The sequence below is a fragment of the Dromaius novaehollandiae genome, chromosome 11 (genome assembly GCF_036370855.1).
Source record: "Dromaius novaehollandiae isolate bDroNov1 chromosome 11, bDroNov1.hap1, whole genome shotgun sequence".
Classification (NCBI taxonomy): Eukaryota; Metazoa; Chordata; class Aves; order Casuariiformes; family Dromaiidae; genus Dromaius; species Dromaius novaehollandiae.
This window is the reverse complement of record NC_088108.1, coordinates 17,041,517-17,058,812: the sequence shown is the minus strand read 5'-3', so window position 1 is coordinate 17,058,812 and position 17,296 is coordinate 17,041,517. Positions and strand designations below refer to the sequence as shown.

Genomic DNA, 17,296 nt, shown 5'->3' with positions numbered 1-17,296 from the left:
TGGATAATTATTTTTAAGTTATGAGGATGGAAAATAAGAGTAGCTGTTTGGCTTTCTAAAGGTATTTTATGGTTATTTTTAATCACTTTAAAAAAAGGCAAAACTATTTAGTATGTTCATTGTGCCCAGTTTAAGAGAGGATTTTAGCCCAGCCAACTCTGGTTGCATGAGGAGAGTATGAGGAAAGCAATATGAGTTGCAGGAACACTTGATCAAATACTTTGTAATAAATTTGCCATCTTATGAAACAGATTCTCCTTGGCCTACTGTGAGATAGGGTGGCAAGAACGAGAGGCAACAAGTGGAGAGGTTTGTTTTTCTTAAAATGGAAAATAAAGACATCCTGCCTGTCCTTCAGAAACCCAGATACTTACCTCCAAAACAACCCCCCAGCATTTTATAGGAGAAGGAGGGCACAATATTGAATCATTAAAAATGACAGGTTAGCCACATCAAGACCCTGGGGAGAGAAGAAACAAGAAAACATCCAAATAAGAGATGTTTAGTTGGTAGAAGATAACAATTAAGACCTATTTTTAATGTAACAACTGAATAAACATTAGCAGAAGTCTCATCTAAGTTTCTTGCAAGTTTACAGTTGGGGTGGCAGGAACAGTCCACGCAAACCTGCGAAAGCTCGTAAATAGCCATACCAGAGGAATGTGATAGTAGACTGGAATGACAAATGGAAAAACCACCTTAACTTGTGTAGGTTTCTCTCATACTTAACTCCATTTTCAAGCGGAGGTGAGCTGGGTCATCTTTAATGAGTTCTGACCTGTACTCCTTGGAAACAGAAGGGAGGGTTGACCTCATCTGGAAATATTCAACAACAATTAGTTTCCAATCTATTATGGAAAAATACACTTTTGTAAGTAGCTATAACATATTTGTTCTTGTCACAATTGTTATTCAGCTATACATATTTCTATTATAAGAACAGATATGTGAAGCTATATTATCTATAAGTGATAGCTCAGTTGTTTAAAATACCAGAAGTCGTGTGCAGGAGCAGAGATGAGGAAACGCTATTGGAATTTCCAGGGAGCCAGGGGGAAATACAATAGGGTCTGTTTTGTGTGTATGAACTTGAGATATAGTATTTAGAATTTCAGACAGTTAGACATTTATATGTTTTTCAGCATTTTCCTTCATTAATTTTGAAATTAAACACTGGGAAGCATTCAGTAGAAGAGAAAAAGGAAGTATTTTTTTTGCAGTTGTCTGAATGACTTTTGATCTACTGTGTTTTTTGGGTGTGGGTGGTTTTTTTTTTTTTTTTTTTTTTTTTTTTGGTCATTTTTGATGAGTTGATGCTGTGTTACCTCCCTTGCGGGCCACTACAGGATCATGTCGGCAGCGGCACTTGCCTTGTGGCACAGACAATGCGTGGCATGGGAGCGGGGACACAAATCAGAGTCGCATCAGGGCTAAGACTATAATGCTGTCTGAAAACCAACCTTTTCATCAAATCAGTTCCTACAGTGAAGATATCTTGTATATGAAGGAGTCAGGAATCAAGTCAGTTTGATACTGGGATTTCAATAATTGGTCTGCTATTAGGGCCTGCTGACATGACCACCAAAATATATATTTATTTTATTTTATTTTTTTATTTGAATGACCAAAAAGAAGCCATTTCTTTACCTGGTTTTCTTTATCACATCTGTAACAGTTTGTAAACTTGAATTTTTGCATTCAATTATTTAGGAACTTCTATTGACTATTTTATTGAAGGTAAAAATTATCCCTTTGTTTTCATTTTCAATGAAGAGATTAACATAATTAAGTACTGATTAACCTTAGCTTGATCTTTACTAACAAATCTGCTTATGAATTTGGCAAACTTCCACAACTTTTCCCTTTCCTGGAATCAATTTAGTATGCTACTAAGCAGCACAAAAGGGCAATGCTTTAATTACAAAGTAAAAAGGATTTTTTTTTGACCTGCTCATTGGCCTGGGAAGACTCAAACTCTTTTCTTCGTATTTATTTGTCATAAATAATGAATTATCCTGAGGGTAATAGTAGTAACTTATTGTCTAGGACAATGCTGTCCTTGGTCTTCAATTGTGTCTCACTTCCCCCCAAAGCATTAAGCAAAACACTCTAATTAATTTTTTAATAGTAGCATCTCACTGGAAGGTTGTAAAACAGCATGTTACATTAAAGCTCTTGAAGCCTCGCCTTAAAAAAAAATTTGAAATGTCTTTGCCAGGATAGGTAAAAGCTCTACATTTAGCCATTCCTTATAAGCTATACTTCCCCTTTTTATTTGCACACCTACTGTATAAACATCTTATCTGCTAATTAGTTACTTGGTTTGGTAGTTACCAGTTGATTGCTTGAATTAAAAAATGCAGTTCCTTTAAAGATTTTTTTTTTTTTTTTAAGTTCACTTATAGGGATCACCAGGCTATCCTGACCCTGTTAAGTGCTGGTGCTGTTCATTAAATGATGATCAGATTCTGGAGTGCCTTTTTCCTAAACAATGATTGGTTTCTTTTTATATAGTTTTGAAGTTTCTCAGTATAGCCTATGGTAAGAGGTACGGACAGCATACTTGTCAGTATGCAATTTCTTGCATATATTTCTTGTGCTAACTGTGAAGCAGATGTTTATTTTTGACCTAAGTAAGGAGGTAGAAAGCCTTCACATATTTGGGAAAAGATGACCCTTTTTAAGGTTCGTTATCATGTATGTATAAAAAATGAAGTTTATGCAGATGGAAGAAGCCAGAGCTGATGTAAATGCTCCATCCACCCTTATGAGCTTTATTGCCTCTTCCTTGTGGAAGTTCCCAGATTGGCGAGAGGATAATACAAACTAAGTAGAACTTATGCACTGTGGGCAGCAATCTCCCACTGCTTGTTCTAAATCACGAAAAACATGTCATTCACTTTATATTTGTTGCTGCACTGTTGTTTTTTTTTGTATTTAGTTTACATATTGAAGGCATGCATCTAAATATGATTATTAAAAAAAAAACCTTCAGATGTTTTGAATCATGGTGGTTGTGATGGTTATATAATGCCTAAGTCAACTAATTTAGATGCAGATATTTTACTGAATATCTTTTTTAAAATTCACTGAAATAGTAAGTCCATTAAATCTCACTGCAGAGGTTTTCAGGTAAAGAGTTTACTCCTTTATGATATTGTGATTATTTAGGAAAATGGAGTTAGAAATTTAGGGAGAAAATTACTACAATTCAGAGTCCAGTTCCTTGGGTGCAGCTTTATTGAGAGTATGTAAGGAATGGGAAGATACAGAGGAAGGGAATAAGATCAGAGAAGCTACTGCTGTGTACTTACTGTTGTCCTGTTTTCCATGAAAAGGATAATCCAGCTCTTTGTCCCTCCTAAAATGCTTTCCAGGGAGGTACTAGAGTGGTGTAGCTTGGCCTTCAGTCCAAGGTCAGAACTATAAAGATCTAAATCTTAAACTCCAACTGCAGAGTTGCATTAAGCTGTCGAATAATCTTTCAAACAAAGGTAAAAGTGATACAGCTTTCCACATATGTAGCCAGAATAAAGCACAATTAAATGAACTGTCTGGCAATATCCTACATCAGCAAAACTGCAGTAGATGGCCCACTGACTTGTGACTCTGATACCATGGTGATGAGCATGATGTATAGGCAGGAAGACAGTTGCAGAAACCTTATTTTCTTGGAAGACTATAGTGCCTTTGAATATAATTTTTTAAAACACTTTTTTCCTTTAAATTCCGGCATACTCTGAATTATTGTTCTTCTATTATTTACACTTCAAAATATTACTATAACAATATCATGTGCATATTAATGAACCCCTTCTGAAATTTGGTTTGTAATTGAAAATAGTTTTTAGATTTGGATACATAACTAATACAAAACCAGTTTTTCTAATTAAAGGCAAAGCAAAACTGTTCCTTGCCATTTATTTTATATTAGAGGCTCTGAGCTCTGTCATGTTCTGCAGTTACTAAATAGGTATTACAAGATGGTTCTTACTCCACAGAACATGTAGGCAAAGATAGGGCATGTTTTGTAGCTAGAGAACAGACATGCAGAGAAATCTGACTTTCAAAAAAAAAGTTAAATGATGTTTCCAGGAAATGAACTTCATCCTTGTGGAAGTCACTGCGTTGTTGCTGCTAGGTCAGCCTTTTCCTACTCTTCTGTCTTCAGAGGAGAAAAATGATCTCTGTCAGCTGGCAAAGGTGGTGTAAGGCTTGTATCGCAGGATGTAGAGTACCACATCTGTGAGGAAATGGTAGGTTTAAAATTGATGTGACCAGAGTTAACTTGATGATATTACAGGGTTAGACTATATTACTTTGCTGTTCTTTTTCGTTTATATCTTTTCATTTGTTGTCAATTTCTCAGCATCGCATTTTGATAAATAAATTCATTCTATAACTCAGAATTAAACAAAATTAAACTTGACTTTATCATAGTGAGACTAACTGCCAGATGGGGTGGTCAGGCCCAAGATCTCTTGTGTCCAAAGGCAAATTTCTATTTTATATGCTGCTGTGGAAATAGACAGTTCCTTTGATAGATTATTTTAATTCAGTTCAGGCACTTTTTAAGAATTGGTTTTCATTTCACATATGAGAATGTCATCCACTGATGAAATGCCAAAGGTCCAAACTGCGAAGACTGTTTTTGTGGAAAGTAAGTTGTAGTTGATTTTTATTTACTTATTCATTTTTATTTATTCTCATATGAGCTCATTCTCTTATTTTGTAGATAGTAACATCAGCCAGATAATGACAACTTTTGACTTAAAACTCAAAATATACATCTTGATATTACTCCAGTGCCTCTCTGGAAGAATAGTCAGAGGAGAAAAAGACCTGGATTATATTCATAACTTCACTTGCATATGATAAGCAAGGAAAATGCTAATTCCTCAAGAAGTTTAATGAAATGCTTATTCCTCAAAAGTTCAAAAAACCAGGAAGAGGCATGGATAACATTCTATCCTATATTGTTCAAGCTATTCCAGAGTGCAGAATTAACTTCAAGAAAACTGGGGCAAGCAGAGGGCTGCACAACTTTAAATGAAATGTCTCCAATGTTTCTTCTGAATTTCATTTGACTTAATAATTAAATATCACTTGAAACAAAAACATCGACATTCCCTCTGAAGTGAAGCTGACACTCCGTTTTGTTGAGGTGTCAAGCCAAGAATACACAAAGGTGCAGCTCAGGAATGAATGAAACTCTTAGTGGGGCATTTTTAATGCAAATATTTCAAAATATTATCAAGAATGATAAGATCCTTGCACTGCTTGCAATAGAATCCGTCAAAGTCTGTCAGTGAGTAAGAATAGAGCACTTATCTCTAACACTTATGTCAATGAGAGATAATGGACATTAAGTGCGCTTGGTATCTGATGTCTTCGAGTATCTTGTGTCCGCTTTCTCTGTGCAGCCTCCAATTTTCAGGTAACTTTTAGAACTTCAGTCTCTCTTAGACTTTTACTTCCTTGACATATCTGCTTAGAATATGTCAGTATGTTCAGAAATAGTTAGGGAATGTTGACAAGACAGATTCACAGATAATGCAAACACACAGATTGGTTTTTCCTAAGAAGGCAGGCTAAAAAGTTTAAGGAAAACAACCTTGTCAAAAGCTCACCAGTATAATTTTTATATCCTGAGGATGTTTTCTTTGTCCAGCTGGTGATGAATTTATTAATAAGAGCAATTGAAGTACAGGATCATTTTAGTTTGTACATATTTCTAGTCTTCAATAATGTATAAAATATTATGACTGGTTGGAAATACAGTTTTTAGTCTTTGTTTTTGCAATATTAGTATCAGTGAAATTTCAATGCATTCCCTGTCTGAGAGGAATCAGCAGAATCTTCTGTAATATGACTAAAGTATGAAAAATTGCTTGGACAAAGAATACATTCAGTATGTTGGAGCTCTGTTACAATGGTTGTTGGTTAAGTATGCCAAATTGAAATGATGACTGTTTTGGGATCAGGAAAGAATTTTCCCCAACGGGAAATGTTGGTAACTGACAGGGTGTCAGTGAGCTTGAAGTTTCTCTAATCTTCCTCTGAGATACTAAATAAATGCAGACAGAGCAGTTAGACCTATCTCATAAGATCAGTTTGATGGCAAGCTTGGGTCAGTGCTCTTATGTATTTTCTTTACCACTTTACATCTGCTATTTTAAGTTAATTTTTACTTCACAACCTACAAAAACTGATACAAGATGTTTTGTGTTGTAGAACTAGTGCCCTTACTGCTTCTTCCCACTGTGTTTCCAAGACATTTCCTGGAATTTTTCCAGTCTTCCTCATCTTCTGCAGCACTTCCATATTGACATTTACTTTCCTTCTTGGCGGGGCAGTGTGCAGACATTCTTGCTCATAGCATTGACTTGATGCAACTCTCCTAATTGACAACAGTTGTCAGAAAAGATTGCCAATCAGTGACTCAAGGGTTTCTCTCAAGTTTTTGATGCCCCTAATGCTACGCTACCAAAGACGTAGGTCTGCCTTGTATAATCCTTATTAATATTGATGAGTTCATTGACTCTCTAGGATTTCTTGTATGAAGTTTTGCTCCTGTACCTGCTAGGAAGTATTTTAGCCTCAACACTGTTGAGCAGATCAGGTCTCACCTCACCTCTAACCCCTGGTGGGATTAAAAAACTAGACGTTTCTGTCCCTACTACACCACAAGTTTTATAAATAGTATTAAGTATTCACTAAAACAGTAAAATTCAGTAAAATACAAAAAAAATTGTATCTGTTCCTCTTCCAGGTGAATGCCATAACCATTAGGCTATAGGGTCTTTTTTTTTTTTTTTTTTTGTCTTTTTGGCCTAGGGAATACTTAATTGTTTTGGGACAAATTCAGTGTGAAGAACTCAGAGCAACTCTGCTAATCTGTCCTCTGATAATATTTCCTGAGAAAGCAGGGACAAATGGAATGGAAACCTGCTCTTCCATGGCAAATCAGGCTTTGCTGAGGGGAGGAATAAGCAAAAAGTCAGAACCAGACTGTGACTTGTCTGGTTGTGGCAGCACGATGGCTGATGTGAATCATTTGTAAGAGCAGATATCACATGCAGAAGGCTTGCGGCTGCTTCAGCATATTTCAGGAAACAAGTTACCTCTGGTGACTGTTAGTCAGAGAAGTATTGGCTCTCAATATATATATATATTTTTTTAAAGCATCATTACTTTCTCTGACACAATAATGGTACTGAGGCATTCAAGAATATGGCTGACATTTCTATTAATTCTTAAATTTTCAGTCTTACATGATTGCAGAAACTTTCTGTATGGTTTTTCTTTCATGCTTTCTTAAAACAAATCCTAAAACACATTCCTCCATGATATTATTTCATTTGAAAGAAAGAACCCAATTGGATTACAAATGAAAGTCCACTACATTCAGGCTTAAAATGAAACCCAAAAGCGTTCAGATACTCTGAACCATTATATATATATAGTTGAATGTAGTTTAGAAAAAGAATTGCTTACAGAAATTATTTCAAACTGCTGTACAAAGAAAGTACTACTTCTGAAGTTGCTGCTAAAGAGAAGGTTGTGAAAGTTGAGTAGAAACCATGCATTTCATTGCCAAAGGAAATGATTAATCAAATATATATCACATATCAGGTATAAAATAGGAATTAAAGCATTATTTTTTTATTTTATTTTTTAATGGAATTAGACACATCACAAGAAAAGACTGTCTTTTAGCCTGCCTCATTAATTCAGACTCTTCATAACCTCATGTTTAAACTGCCTTAATACTTGAGGATTGCAGGGTGGCAAACACGATGTCAGTTTTATAAAGAGTTCCAGGAAAACTCTGAGGAATTATAGATCAAAACGTTCAATCTATGTACTGGCTAACCTAGCAGAAACTAGAATATATAAGATAGAGGTAGTGGACATAAAATAAATACGATATTGTGGAAGCAGTAAACAAAACTTTTGTAAAGGCAAGTTGTGCCTGATGAGCCTCCTAGAGTTCTTTGAAAGGGTGTGTGTGTGTGTAGAGGGAACAAAACCAACCCAACCCAAAAAAGTGAATAAGGAAACTCCGGTTGACGGTATGCTTGGTTTCACAAACGGGTTTCGAAAAAGCTCTCATGAAATGGTTTTATGGAAATGAAGCAGCTGTGGGGTAAGAGGAATGCCCTTGCATTAAAGAATAATTGATCAATAGATGGAGCTAACCTGTGGAGTCCCACAGGCACGTGTGTCAAGGCTGCTGTTACTCTATGTATTCATTTAAAAAAAAAAAATCAAAAAAACACCCCACCTCTGACAAGGCATGAATAGTGAGATGGCAGTGTTTGCTGATGACGCTAGGTTATTCAGGGCAGGTGAGCTGAGGGCCAACTGTGAAATGTTGCAGAATAACCCTTGGTGGTTCAGTAACTGGGTAATATAATGGCAGAATAACTTAAACTTAGACAAATATAAGATAATCTACACTGGAGGAGCGTCGAGAGGAAACAGTCCTTACTTCATATGTAAAAGGATGGTCTGTGAGTTGACTCAGCATTCAGGAGCAAGACCTGGAAACCTCAGTAGCTCTCAAAAAAAAACTTGATCAAATGTTAAGAATTATTAGGAAAGGATCAGAGAAAAGAAGAGTAAACATTATCATGCCTCTCTATAAATCCATGGTTTACCAGCAACTATCAGGGTGGTCTGGGAGCCTTGTCACAGAAAGAGTGTAATAGAAAAAGGTCAGAAATGTCCAGCAAAGAGAGTTAAACATATACAATTGCTTCCCTATGTGGAGCAACCAAGTAGACTAGGACCCCTCAGTCTGAAAAAGGGATGACTGAGAAGAAAGTATGTTAGCAATCCATAGCACAAATGGCACTGGACAGGTGGATAGGAGTTGATTGCTCACTCTCTTTCAATGAAAGAACTACTAAGCATCAGCTATAGCTAACAGCTGACACATTTAAAACAGTATAAATATATTTCTTTATATCACACACAGTTGTAGTTGTAGGACTCTGCCACATGATGTTGTGGATACTTAGAGGTTGCATGGATTCAAGGAGAGCCTGGTAAATACATACAAGAAAAAAAAATCTATTGAAGGTTACTAAGTATGTAGAAAGTACTGTAATTCCAGGAAGTCCTAGAACCACGTTTGGTTGGAAGCAGTACATGGGGCTAGCGTCATATATGCTTCTCTTATTTTTATACTCTTATCTGGCCATCTGTTGTTGACATTAGTTCGATCTCAACAGGTATTATACAGGACAAAATGTCCTTTAGTCTGACTTGGAAAGGACTGTCTAAGGTTCTTATCACCTGTGATGGCAGTAACACAACTGTGGTATTCTGTCTTGCTTGAATATTTCCTGCCAAAAAATTCTGAAAAAAAAATGTTTCTTTAAGCCTTTATGAACTGCATTAAATGTTAGTTCAGGTCAGTACAAATTTCTTCCAGTCCAGTTCTCTGAGTAGTAGTCATGAAAATGACTACTTTTGGATTTCAGCAGCTCCCTATCATTTCATCTATGTCTAAATTTTTCTCCAACATGAAAGGGAATTTTGAATTTTTAGATTTCCTAACTTTGCTTTGTGTAACATGTCAATAAGATCACCAGGGAAGCATCCACTGGTCAAGGTTCAGGCCTAACATTAGTTGAGGAACTTCTTCAACTTTCACGGAGCCAAAGGCAATCAAGCCTGAATACTTGGGAATACTGTGACTACCGTAAGTCCATGGTATACAAATACTTCTTAAAAAAAAGAAACTCCCAATGTAGTCACTGAACACAACATATAGTATTGTCTCTCAAGCATTTTAATTTACACAATGATCATCATTTAAATGATTGGGTGCAGGTGACTAATTAAGATGCTTCGCATTCAAAAGAAGGGTCTAAAAGCACAGAAGACTGCTTTTGTATTGTAAGTGAACGTTTGGTATGTTAATTTTATATATGCAAGTGACAAAATTGTGATCCGCTTACTCCCCATGGGATGGAATGATAATATATAATTCTGTCAGAACAAAATGTGTAAATGAGATCATTTAAACTTCAAGGGTGCTTAGGCACTTTGATATGAGTTTTCACACGATACCAAGAGAAATTTAACTAAGATAATTTTTAAACATGGGAAGCAAGTTTGCTTCCAATTCTGGTCGGAACTACCAAGTGCATCTGGAGTTTTGGACTGAGAATGAAAGATCAGACTAGTGGGGAAAAAAAATTTAGTCACAGAACAAACCTTATCCATCAAGAAAGATTCCAGTTTCCATATTGGATCTAAGTTTGTTAGACTGCAGGGAAGGCTGGTTCCGTTCACTTATTCGCTAGAAAGCTAACACACTAAAAAGGGCTGATCCAACTCAGTGTGAAACTACCCAGTTGCTAGATCCAATGCAAGGAAGTGCTGGGAGGGCTGAGGGGGTGCAGAGGAACCGTTCCTTTACTGGTATCCTGCAGCTGAACCAGTTCAAGTGTCAAAGGAATCAGCACCCTCAGGAACTATACAGGAGGAAAAGGCTGCTTTACAAGGAAAGCCTGACCTCCTAAAATTAGAAGGTTCATGGCTCTACACTGAGTTTTCATCAGATCACAATGTGATATCACTGACTCCAAAGTGGTGTCTGTTACATGTCTTTTTATTGGTTTTTTCCACAGATATTTATTGCAGATAACATATGACCAGATCTCACCTACTGGAAATGGTGTAATTTCAAGTATGCACTTATGATCTGTTTGCATTAAATAGCATTTAGTTAAATAGCAAATAGAAGCAAATACAGAATCAAACACAGAAAGCATACTAACCCTGAAATACTCCATAACCTTCTAGAGAAAAGAATATGAGATTTCACATTGGAAAATCAAAGTTAGGGGCATCTTTTTTTATAAATCTGTCTACTGGTTGTTATTTTATTTGTGAACTAATAGGGCTGTAATATTTTCATTCTTTTTTTTAGACTCATTGAATAATATTTACAGCGCTACTGGAAAATTCCAAGAAGTTAATACTTTTGTCAAATTCTTTTTTTACAGCTCTGACTCGTGAGGTATCTATCCACTCTACCAGAAGCGGAAAGAGTAACCTGCAGAAAATAGGCTATGACAGCTTGATTACTGATTTTTTAAAAAGGAAGAAGAAAATAATGAAGGTTAGTTTACTGTTCTCAGTGTCCTTCATAGATCTGTGACAAAACAGGTTTAACACCCAAATAATAGGAAAATCTGGTAGAGAGCTTCATTACAATCTATATTAGTGTGATATGATTTGATCCTACAGTTGCATTCACAAAACACCTGAGCCATGACACTAGTGATTGCATTCTATGCCCATTAATGCTAATGTGTATATTAATGAATCTCCTTTCCCACTGATCATTGCTCTGAAAAGAATAAAGGAAAGATATTGTGTTTTCTGGTATAAGACCATTTTTAAAAAGAGTGAAATTGCATGCAAAATGTGATAATGCATTCTTATTTTTTTATCAGCCATATGTCTCTCAGTAACTAATACAAGTGCACTCGTGTATTCTGTAATAAGACCATCTTTAAAAAGAGTAGTTACATACAAAATGTGTTAATGCATTCTTATTTTTTGCCAGCCATATGTCTCATCAATGCACTTTCACTTTTATATTACATACTTATAAGCTTATAGTTTCTTTTTCTTAGAGTTCAGGTAAGAACCCATCCTTAAGCAGTGCAAAAAAGAATCCAAATACATAAGAATTACACTTCAAAGTTTTGCTCTTTATGAATTGTATGTGGTGAATACAGAGAAAACTGACAGTCTGCCTCAGAAAAGGCCAAAGACTGCATAAACTTCCAGATAAAATGTCTATCACATTCGGCTCAGGTGGTCATTTAAGATGAAGAGGGAAGATGCATCAGCATAACAGTGTGAGGAAGCCCACCTGCGGTTTGTGTGCCTGTACTGCACTGATTGAGACGCTAGGGAGCTGAAAGTCATTCAGATACAGCCCTGAGATTCATCAATTAAATATAAACTGTACAAGCAAGTGCAATGGAAACAAAGCATTACATGTCTAGTCTCAAATTTTGCTGTATGTTTTTTCCATGATGGTTAATCTTCTTTACCAGAAGAATAAACATTTATGACTAGGAAAATTTGGAACTAGAATAACATTTCCTAAGTCATTTGTAAGAACTGTTGGAATTCATGCTCATGCCTGTCTGTAGCATAGAAAAGGCACTGAAACAAAATGGGCTCGTATCTACTGTGATTTTTTTTTTCTTTAATACTTGCAGTTGAAGGGTCTAAATATTCAAAAATTCTGTAGTACTTAACCCATGATAGGATGAATGAATAGTTAAAAACAGGTTGTTCAGAATATTTTTACTCTATTCATTCTCCTAGTAATATGACTAATGCCACATTTCTGTCATTTTTAATACTGACTTACATTTAAGAAATGCAAGAACATTTTAGTCTTATTCTCACATTTCAGAAATGTCTGAGCATGGTGGAACAAAGTTGTTTTTGTTTTTTTTTTTTAATGCAATCATTATTTATGGATAACCAAAAAAAGTGCTAATATGAACCTGGATATGACTGTTGAGCATTTTGACATGAAGATCACTTCACAAAAATGAGATTTTAAAAATTGTTTTTCATGACATAAGACCATGTAATTCTTCTGTCTATAAAACAAATGGAGATTCTTTTTAAATTCTTATTGCTGGTTTTCCTATCCTGGCAGTAATTTTATTAGTTTGTAACACATTGCTCCCAGGATAGCACCAGATGGATCTGAATATATGATGGCTTTTTAACAATAGTCTGTCATCAATGACTGCTCCTCTAAATGCTCTTTCCTTCATTCAAAAGTTAAATGGACTCTTAAAGCATGAGAAGGAATAAATATGTAACTGTATTATATGAGCATTATTAAGATAGAACATGCTAACAATTACATAAATTACAGTAAATCATAAGTACAATTGTTTGCTTAAATCTAAGAGGACACAGAGATTTCTTTTTAATGCACTGTGGACATCTGTCCACACGATAGCATATTTCTTTACTACATTTCTGTCAGAGAATTTTTGATGTCACATTTAGCAACAGAATGAATAGTCACAGTAGTTGTTCTACTATGCATTAAACGATCTGTCATATATGAAAGCTGGTAATTTATCTCCTTGAACCAATGAATTGCTTAGCTCTCTGCACAGATGTGTGTGCAGAATAAGGTATCTTCACTTACCAAACTGAATCTCCCACTAGAAAGAGAGTCTTTTGCAAAAATAGAAATGAAAATGAACTTCTAGGCACCAGTAGAGATAACATGGCTAATATAATTTAAGACAAAAGAGATCTAGAAGTACCTACTGATTTATTTGGAGAAGCTTTTTGAGCTGAAGCCCAGAAAGATGACCTGTTTAAGTATGTATTTGTGATGCAACAAATATAACGCATTTGGAAAATACTAAGGTTTCACTGAAAACACTGTTAGTTGAACATCTTATTTCCCTCCTCCCATTTTCCTACCAACAGAAATAGTAATATTTCTGCCTACACATGCAATGCTAAACAGTTTATCAAAATGCAAGGAGCAGGTGCAGTACCTGGTGGCATCATTTTTCAGGAGAAATAAATAGCACTCTAAAATGATGAAACTTGTCCCATCAGACCCCACTATCTAATATCTAAGGCTGCCTTCATTTCCAAAGGATATATTGCCTCATGCTAAGGAATCCTCTTATTTAAAGAAACCTACAGAGATGCAAGGAATATTTTTAGGATATGCTTTTACTGCAATGACTGTAAGGATTGGGATAGAATGAGAGGCTCTTCTTTACAGAGAAATAAACTAACTCCCTCATTATCTAAAAATATGCTCCTTCCCAATCTGTGCCTTTATGGTACTATAGAGATATCTCAGGTAAATATACAAAATACTTATTCGCTGTTTCTTTGGCATACTACAGAGGCAAATCTGCTGCGGAAGTGCACCTCAGATCTGGAGCTGTGCTGCAGACATCGACCAGCATCGTTTCCCCAACCCAACCCCTTCCTCTCATGTAAAGGTCAGTCAAGCTAGTCGCTGTGGTTTGTAGAGAGCCGGTGTGATTGGTTTGGTTTGGGCTGTATTTTCAAAGTATAGTCCTACTATACAACAGAACAATTCTCTCTCTTTTTTTTTTTTTTTTTTTTTTTTTTTTTTGTTCTTCTGTAGATGTCCTTGGTTGTGTTTCAAAATAGAGAGACAAACCCAGCCTATTCCAGGAAGTCTTTTGTTTATGGAACTGTTAGGTTAAAAACCGAAGCCAGTCTTTTAATCTTCAAGATCTCTCCTCAGAATCTTCCCTCTAAATCGATTTGGGGAAAAAAAGACAAACCCTGCAGTCTGGTCTGGCACTGGAAAATTTGCCATGGTCATCTGAATGTAACCTAGAGAATGAGTGCTACATACTCTTTCTCATATGTAATGTAAAATAAAGATGCTGTCAAACTCTATACGTGCCTGCCTTTTGACCCAGTTTAGCAGGACATCTGTGCAATATTTATTTTAAAGGAAATAAATTTTCAGGTGGCAGGGGACCAGATGATGTTTGTAAATTCTGCATCTGAAAGAAAGGCAGGCAACGTACGGAGGGCATGTCAGTGGAGAAAACCCTTATCTTACTGTAACTGCTAATGGTATATTTTCAAAGTAAGTTATGCTGAATTGAAGCCCATGCTCAACCCCAAACCTGTCTCGTAAGCTGCTTGACTGAAAGGCCAAGCTAAGATTAGGTCTTCAGGCAAGCACAGTAGCTACTGCCTCGTACACCGCTTGCTCTGAAGGCAAGCACAACACCTTACGGCTGTCCTTTGGACAGAGGCATCAGCTGTGGGGTCCTTCCCGTGAGGGTCCTGGGCTTTCCTACCGAGAAGGCAGCTTCTGTACCATGCTGTAAGTGGTTTTGACTGGATCAGACACTTGGAAGTCTGGGTGTCATCTGCTTCTTCAGATCAAGGCATGCCTATTTTCTTAAAAACCTTTCCAAATGGCTGGATCAAGGATAAAGTAAAATATTGCAGAACGCTGCTTAGGGGAAGGGCTGCGTGCTTCGTTTGTGTACCTGCTCGCTGCTGCTTCTTTCTGTTGACGCCCCGAGTCCAAATGCATGCATTTTTCTATGTAAAATATTTTTTTACAGAGAGGCAGAGCCTTAAAGCAGTTTGTGTTTACAAACCAATTTACAGTCTGGTTAAGTTCCTCAAAGGCGATCTGCCAGCTGACTGGGTTCATTCTTGCCTGATACCACTTCCCAACAAAACTGGGGGAAGGGGGGTTCCCCACTCTGTGAGGGAAATAAATTCGGGGCTAAGGAGAGGACCCAGCTGGCTACTAGGCAGAGAGGAGCTGGAGCCTATTCTGCGCTGTTGTAACTTGCCGTCTCAGAGCTGTGCAGTGCTTTCTGTGAGTTTTGAAATTCATCCAGCAGATACACATCAAATGTTATAAGAAAAAGGAGACTTGACTAAGAATACATTTTGATCTGATTTATACCAGGGTGTTTGAAGAATTATGAGAGGAGTTTAAAGTGGCTTGATGTAAATCTCTATTGAAAAGTATTGACAGATGGACTTGAATTTCTGTTGGGGTTTTTTTTAATCACTGAATTTGACTTCCATTGCACTATTGCCTTTGATCTAAGGTATTCAGCATTGAATTTCTCAGAATACATCATTTAAACTTTAAAATAATAAGACTGCCAAGTCTGAAAGAATCCTTTTGTAGAGTATCTTAAATTTGACTTTTTATGAGAATTACTTATATGGAAGTGACAGATAATAAATGACTTGTGCTGTATTTTTATTAGGCATTAAACAGCTGAAATATGTTGCTAGCTTAAAAAAGTGTTCCTTAAAACTAAAGGGTGAGCAGGTTCATTTACTGTACTGGAAGAGCGCTGTGCTATCACACTTGGGAGAGCTGAGAAGTGACCTTGGGATGCTCCCTCAATTCTCCAGTGAGAGTGAGTTCTGGGAAGGCTGTCCTTCACACCATGTTTTTTACATCAGATTTATGGACAGTTTAATAAAAAGTAAGTAGCCCTGGCTTTGGATGTATGAATGAAGGCCACGTAGATCAGTGGGAGTCTTCTGGTAATGGCAGAAAGATGACACCCATCTGTTTTTAATGCCATCTTGCCCCACAGGTAGCTAGCTCTAGGCAAGGCTATAGGCATCTTACTGCTGTCAGCTAAACGAATCTCTTCTATTTTGCATGCTGGATACGTAGGTGCTTGGAGTTTTCTTGTTGACATATGTAAGGCTCGCGTATATCAGGTGATTCCAAAAAGTGAGTCTGTCAGAAGAGCAAAACTATTTAGCTATTAACATTTCCAGTTCTTATGAATGTGGGATCAGAGCCATGTCTAGCAATTAGGAATATCTTCAGTCTTAGAAGTCATATGCTACTTGCAAAGATGATGAAATGGAGAGAAAAAATTTGGTTTGAATTTGCATGTACTCCAAAAGAAGAAGAAAAGATATTCTACAAGCTCTCAGTCTTCACAGATGATGTTAAAACAGTACTGCGGTGGTGATGCTACCAAACAAAAATCTCCTAATTCCCTTCAAGACTAACTGGCAACAGAGCTGCTAAAACAAAAAGTAATTAAAAAATTAAAAAAATATGTCTACCTGCATTTGCTCATATAACTACTAAATAATGTCTCTTTTGATTTTTAGACATTTCTTTCTTCCTCTTTTCTATTAGTTTTCATGAAGTTGATCATGATCACAGTCACAGAAAAACACATTTCCAATATTTTTGCATGTACATTTTTTTCACTGAAATGTTCATCTATTGTCAAAAGTGTTTCTTTTCCATTCAAAATAACAAATTAATATTATTCACTAGGTAATCATGAATAACATGTTAGTAAAAAAAGCCTCTTGCAAATAATTGATAAAATAAAATAGAGGTTTAAATATACAAATTGTGAAAGCCTCATTTGGTTATAGAATTGCGTGTATGATATACTTTACAATGAAATGAGAGTCTCATCTTTCAAAGGATGTCAGACGAATAGTTTAGTGGGAAGTTCATGACTAATTAGTTTTTAAAATGATAGTCAAGGACTCTTTCTTTTTTGAATTTTAAAGGCAAACTTCTTTATCTTCTTTTCAAATGCAGTTGTTGGTAGTATGTCAATATAAAAATACCAGACTCTTAGTTTGCCCTTTTTTGTGTTCAGTTTCACAGCTGATCACTTGATTTTTTTTTTTTCCTCACCTTTCCTGTTGGAGTCAGCTCAGTTAAGAAAAATTGACTTACATCCCTTATTGA

At 36.2% G+C, this 17,296-nt stretch overlaps 1 long non-coding RNA gene across 1 annotated transcript in view; it reads left to right on the top strand.

The window, feature by feature from the left end:
• The window catches only part of LOC135329556 (uncharacterized), a 66,166-nt gene that overhangs the window by 28,155 nt on the left and 20,715 nt on the right, over window positions 1-17,296 (top strand). The window contains exons 4-5 of the long non-coding RNA XR_010391054.1: window positions 11,025-11,140; window positions 13,941-14,039. This is a non-coding gene — a long non-coding RNA (uncharacterized LOC135329556). The remainder of the gene's footprint in view (window positions 1-11,024; window positions 11,141-13,940; window positions 14,040-17,296) is intronic.